Genomic DNA, 6893 nt, shown 5'->3' on the forward strand with positions numbered 1-6893 from the left:
TCCAAGCGGGCTTGGAGCGCCGCGTTCGATGTTTTCGCCATCCGCACGGGCGTGAAATAAGTCCCTTGCAGCGTGCGGCGTTTTGGCGCCGGGCGCCAGCGTGTCATCTGGATGACTCAGTGCCAGAATCGGAGCGTGCAGCGCCCTTTCCAAGCCTCCCGACGCCTCTCCGGAGGTTTGCACGCCGTCGGGAATATTCAGCCTGCTTCCGGCGGCCTCGGTCACCGCCTCAGAGGCGTGCCGCTGGGTCGCTCCGGCGTCGGACCGCCCTGGGACCCCGTCCGGGATCGGGACGGGACCGGTCTCAGGGCCCCAACGGACGCCTGGGGATAGGCGATGTGTTCGGCTCGCTGCCACCCGCCGCCTCGGCTCCCGAGCTCCGGGTCTTCAGCAACAGCAGGTCGAACATCTCCACCACGCAATCCAGGCGGGTGGCCGAGCCTGTGGAGACAGGGAAGGCGTCAGCGGGGTCAGCGGGGTCATGGGTCAGGGTCACAGTCCCACGGGTCAGGCCCCAGCGAGAGCGCGCAGTCGGCGGGTCTGTCCGCAGCGAGCCTCGTGCGGGTGGACCCGACGGGAGCTGGTCAGGCGCCGCGGACGGCGAGCGATCGGCACTGGACACCAGGTCACACACGAGCGATGAGCGCCTTCTATTCAGTAGAGATGCCGACAAGTTCACATGGCGAAAGGTGCACCACTCAAACCCGGCAGCTGCGGGTCGGACCCCCGGGTGAACGTGCTTCCGACATCCGGCATCGGCCGCAAGGCACCGGTGAAAAACGTGTGGTCGGCATCCGGCCGCCGATGTGAAACAGAGCATGCATTATTCAGTCATCGGCCTGGCTGGCAGGGCGGCTCATGGCGCGAACACCACCTGTGCGATGGCGCATCACGCAAAGGCGCGATAGTCCCGCACTGGTGCCTGACGGGGAAGGCCTGCTTTAAAACTGTCGCCCCTCAGGCGCTACCTTGCATGACGAACATGAATCGCCGGAAGATCGACCCCACCACATACCTTGAATCAATTATGCGCATTCCACGGGTCAGCCTTTGATGGATGCTTGCGTCGTGTGGTTCATGGAATGGTGCTTTGTACTGCAGTACAGCATACCACGAGAAAGAAGCGAGCAAATGTGAAACTTAGCTGCAGCTAGCAGATGTCGATGACGTACGCTGTGACCTGATCGCCTTGCCTGATATAGCCTACCTCCAGCAGCAGCCGTCTCCACACCGACGAGTGTCGCCGGCAGCGACCGACCGGTGTGTGATCTGACCCCGACTCGACGTCGCTCTGACCACGGGCACCGCGCGCGGCGCCCCGACTCCGGCGCAGGCTCGCCGCGTCGCATGGCCAACAGCCATCACGGCGCGGCACGCGTGCGCCTGCATGGGCGCGGCTCGGCCGCCGGCTAGACCCGGCGTAGGACCGGTTGGAGCATCGGGCACGTATTATTCTGAGGGCGGGCCGCTTCAGTATTGCGCGCCGCCCGCCGGTAGCGCTGTTCTGACCCAGATCTTGGCATTGTGAGCGCCGCTGGGGCCCCAACAGCCATTGTGGCCGGCCCCAGAACGCTGCGTGCATCGCAGATGCTTGTCTTCGTGCGAAGCGTTAGAAGCATTCCGACCCTTTCGTGCGAAGCATCAGAAGCATTCCGAGTCCCCCGGGTAAACGACTGAGGGTCGTCAGGCAGGAAAGGGAAAACTTTGCTTTTGCAGCGCGGTTGGACACGCGTGGAGGCTTATCGACGAATCGCTCGGTAACGTTTTCGCTGTTGTGTTGATGATAAATTGAAATGCACTTCACCCAGCATAACAACGCCGCGTGCCGAAGAGTACTACGTTATTTCAAAACGCCTGTCTGTATTTTGATTATGCTTCTGACAGCACGTTGCACACCAAACAGTCACCGCGGAAATGAAGTCGCGTCATATTTTCGTACCTTTTTTGTCGTGTACAGGTGAACTTAAACACTTTTTGTCCACTTTTCCTGTCCAATGTCCACCTCTTGAATTTCCTCGCAAAATGGCATAGCTGGCATTGTACTACAGAGAACCACTGAATATTTGCATCAACGCACTTTGCAACGTCGCAGCGTAATGCCACTGCTGCACATATCATGCGGCCTGCCACGGGCGAACTTGACGTACGTGCTGTCTTGCCCCAGGCATGATGGTCTGAACGGAAATTATCCTTCAAGGCCAGCAAATAAACTGGGAGTATGGCATTAATTTGAGTTCTGCTAAACCGGCCACGAACCGCAGCATGATCGTCTTTGTTTAAAGTCCATGTGAATGCGCAACATTTCCTCCATAAATGCACCGTTCCGAACAGCTGAGAAAGCAAGCAGGAAAGCAGGTGCTCCACTATCCAACACAATTGGGCTACATTTGCTGAAGGATTCCCGACAACTTCGGGTTCCCTTTGCCGCTGCGAACAATTCTGGAGGTAAAAGCGGGAAGCGACGGAACTTTTTGCCTCTGATCGGCACATGCAGAAGCTGGCCAGAGTTCTACCAGTCAGCTTTGTAATTGATCGACATGGGCAGTTAAGTGCGCTTTGACAGTCCTTCAATGCCGCTTTTATTACCATCCAACAGGCGCGTGGCTGACCTAAGCCCACGCTCCAGTGACAGCAGGCGGAACGGACGCCCGAACAAACCGCAAAAACCGGGACCGACTCGACCGCGGTCGGGCGGTTCCTGGCCGGTCCCAGTCGATCCGTAGTGGTGCCAGTGGTCCCAGGTCAAGCCAGGCGAATTCAACCGATCAAGCTACCCGTCTGGCTTGCCCGATGGCTTTAAACGGTTCTAGACGACGTAAGACCGGACTGGATCGTATTGGGCCCGGTGTATAGCATATGCCCTCGTCACCGTTGACCTTGCTGGACACGCCGATGGACGGTCCAGCAACAGGCAACGGTCGAACGGCCTTCAACTTCCGACAGACCAAGTTGAACGAACCTTATGCAAAACAAGGATTTTGCACGGGTTTCCACGATACGCTGTTGCACTTGCCGCGCCACCGCGTGTTTCGTGTGAAGCTGACCGCGCAAAAGGCACTTGGCGGGTTAGTGGCCGGGTCGGAATAGCTATTCAGGAGCTCTGGCGGGTCTCGCTCGGCTATGCTCGCCCCGCGTGCCCATGACATGACAGTGAAGAAATAGGCTGCGCGGGCGTGGGCGCATCGTAAGCATTGCCTGAACGCGATGCGAGCTCTGACGAAGCAGAGCTGGTTAGATCGCATCCAATCTCCGATATGCATGTGCACACGCACTGCGCGTTACGTGAACCCTGCCCCTACCCGCCGATGACGGCTCGTTTGACGGGAACCCGGTGAAGGCCGCTCGCGCCCGAGGGTCCGCCGGCCCCGCCAGACGCCCAACAAACAAAGCCGGCCGAACGAAAACAGCCCGTCGCATCGCTTGGGTGAACTCGCCCGGGTCACCGAAAAACGGCCCTAACTAGATCATGCCCGGAAAAATTGTCGCTTTTAAAGGGCAACTACGCGTCACGAATACCACGTGCTGATGCTACGCAAACTGCGGCAGAAATTTGGTGGATAAGGGTCCTCCTGATCCTACACTTACAACAATTGACGTCCTGTGTCGCATTGCTCCGTAACATGCTTTCAAATCTTGCCAGGCGTTTTCTCAAATTTCAACATAACACTCAACTGTCAAAGCGAAAGCATTTGAGTGCGGTCGTGTAACACTTCTCTGCAGAGAAACCCTGCGGAACATGGGCCTAAGATCGGATACGCTTTTTAAAGGGTGGGGCACATGTTGGGCAGCAGAGTTCCTATTTGCTTAAACCCAAACGGCTCGAAAAAGACGACAAATGTAAATGGTTCACCACAAAATAAGTGATAAATAAACATTTGCTGTCTACAACACGTGTGTCGCTGCCCGAAACGCATTATTTACAATGAACTGAACAAGACGGAGTAATGTTAAAAATACGCACTAATCTCGATTAAAAAAGTACGCTCGGCATCTTACTTTATTTCGGGCATGTTACACCAGGAACTGGAAGACACAAACGCGTGGAAGCCAGGTGCAAGACCATTTTAGACATGTGTATGCCAGTTGCGGGATATTCTGCACACGGTACGCCGTTATTCCAATCACCATACGACAAATTAAACCAGACTGGTCCGGGGTAGGGGGGCTTGAGCTCATAATTAAAAGAAGGCATTGGCCAATATTACCTCGGTTACAGGACGACGTTGGGCAGAGCCAAGGGAACGAAACTGAACAATACTTGATTGTGTTCAGCAGGCGCATGAAAGGCGTTGGAATCTACCCATTTGCCGCTAATATCTCTCGACACTCTGAATGCTAGAGGTGGACAAAAATGTGAAATGGAAGGCAGCTGACGAAACCATCTAGAGGACATTTGGTAACCTCTTTGTGTCGGCCCCGGGTCAACGGAGCAGGTCTTCGCCAGGGCTCCGGGCAGATATCCCGTTACTAACTCACCCGAGCGAAGCAGGGACAGGTTAGCAAGCGGTGGATGCGATGCGGTGCGAGCGAATAGCATTTTGGGGGGAGGGAATGCAGGAGGTTTACGCAAGGGCCCAATCAATTTTTTAAGTCGCAATAATTTCCGGAAATCTGAGTGGTTTTGCATAAAATTGCAATGAATTTTCGATAAGCAGACAACGATAGCACGACCTTGACATGTTAGTGCCTGCTCCAACATGTTCGTTCCAATCCTGGCTCTGTCGGTTTTAAAGGGCTCACCACAAGGAAAGTATGCATTACGAACAAGTTATCCGCGGATCACACGCACGTGGGTTACCAACAGTGTCTGTCTCACCGCACAATATCGATGGTGGCATCGTTCGCATTTAATTAGATCAGATTCTGGGGCAACTTAACACATTCGCAGGTCTCCATCCGGGTGACACAAACACTTGTTGCGAGTGATATACGTTGATTGGCAATGGGCTGTTCAGAGATAGGAAAGGGAAGCAGACGGCCGCCGTCGGGACAAGCCGTCCATCCTGTACCCTGACGTTGACATAGACCTCTGGTTCCGTAGCAACCTAGTGCTGGCGGTTGCTATCGTGCTGTTTACGACTGACATGAACAGCCCATTCGCCACAAGCATGTTTGTGTTGAGCCCCACGAGCAACACCGCGAGATGCTTACCACCTACCATATTCAGCTATAGCTAGCTAGGGCAACGCAGCTCTGGCTCACATTGAGCATAATCCTTTCATTGGGAGAAGTCCATTTAGAACGACATTGTTGAACCCGTGACTGAGTACCTCCTTGATCACGTTCCATCCAACAGAGCAGCAGGCGCATTTGGACCTGCGTGGCAGCATGAGAAAATTCTGCACGCATCCGATGGTCGGCGCTTGCCAACACATCTCAGGCCCCTGAACCGGTAGGCTGCAGCAGCGAGCGCTTATGCTGGCAATGGTCTGGTGGGCATCCGAGAATCGATTGCGTGTGGGAGCGGGGAGGGTAGAAGCTACACAAGAGCACGCGAGCGGCCCCGGGCGCGCTGAGGGCGAGGGCGGGCAACGTCCGCCAGCGTGTCACTGCCGGTCAGGGTAGCCCGCCTCTCTGCGCGCAAGTTCGGACCGCGACTGTCGAGCATCGCCCCCGTCCTGAGTCCTTGTGAACCCGACAAACGCCTCCCCCCCCCCCCCTCCTTTGCACGAGGCACTGGTATCAAACCCCACTTGGGTCACTCACCCGAGAGCAGAGACGGCACCTCCATGCTCGTCGTCGGGAAGGCGGCGGCGCGCTGGCGGGGGTCCGGCACTGACCCGACCCGACCCTGGCGTGCCCCAGTCAGCGCGCGCAAACGGCCGAACCGTGGCGCCACCGCACGCTCGACCGCTCGGAGCCTCACTCATGCACACGCACACGAGCGAGGGGGCGGGGGAAGTGGCCAGGCGGCCGCCGCGCGCGGAGCCACCCGGCCACATCCACGGGCGCGCCGCACTGGCGCCAGCGCCAGCGGACGCGACTCGCGGCGACGCGATGGCGACGCTAGAGACATCTGTAGGGGGGTGCAGGAACCACCATGCCCGACGGCAGCGCGAGGCAGGGACAATGCCGTAAGAGTATACTTTCATTAGCAGATCATGGATGCTACGCATACAGAATTTCAGAATTGCATTACGGCCACGCGGTAGGTGGTTAGAAACTGAGGGGTGGCTAGAAGTATGTACAAAAGTATTAGTACCCTCGTAAGATTTTAATCTAGCTAGATTTAAACTGTCCAATGCCCCGAGACTAAGTGAGCGATGTGGGCCAGTTACGTCACGGCATGGTACGCACTGACGCAAAGACACAATCATGTCTTTTCGGTTCCAAAGGGCATGTGGCAACCTACGTGTACATGCATGTGGTCATACACTACGGCTCAAACCGGTTCTCAAATGATCAAATGCCCATTTACCCTCGACATCGCCGACCATTCATATCATCGAATTATTCCGTGAAGTTGTTACGCTCATGGCCACGTGCTAATCGGATTCAGCCCTCCCCCAGTTGTTTGGTGTCAGTGCCTGAGACGCGGAAGTGTGCGCAAGTGGCCACAAACCCTGTTGGGCATGATGGCAGCTGTATGTGCAGCTGCAGGCGGCGCCTGAACTCTGCCGCTACGTATTGACCCGTGACCCGTGACCTTGAGTGGCGGTCATTTACTGAAATGTAGAGAAATTACATTAGTAAACATGACAACGTATGCAATGACAATAAGTGTGTATCACGTTGGTGTGCTTCTATGTGCGTCTGGAATAATACACATGAACGTATTATCTGATGATGAAGATTAAAATGTTTCGAGCCTTTATACACCACCCCGCGTTTCGAAAAACTCCTTTGAGACCCATTTAATGAGTTCTGTCATTGGCCCGTCATTACACTGGCCC

This window comes from Pollicipes pollicipes, unplaced genomic scaffold, assembly GCF_011947565.3.
Source record: "Pollicipes pollicipes isolate AB1234 unplaced genomic scaffold, Ppol_2.1 Scaffold_4002;HRSCAF=4701_pilon_pilon_pilon, whole genome shotgun sequence".
Taxonomy (NCBI): domain Eukaryota; kingdom Metazoa; phylum Arthropoda; class Thecostraca; order Pollicipedomorpha; family Pollicipedidae; genus Pollicipes; species Pollicipes pollicipes.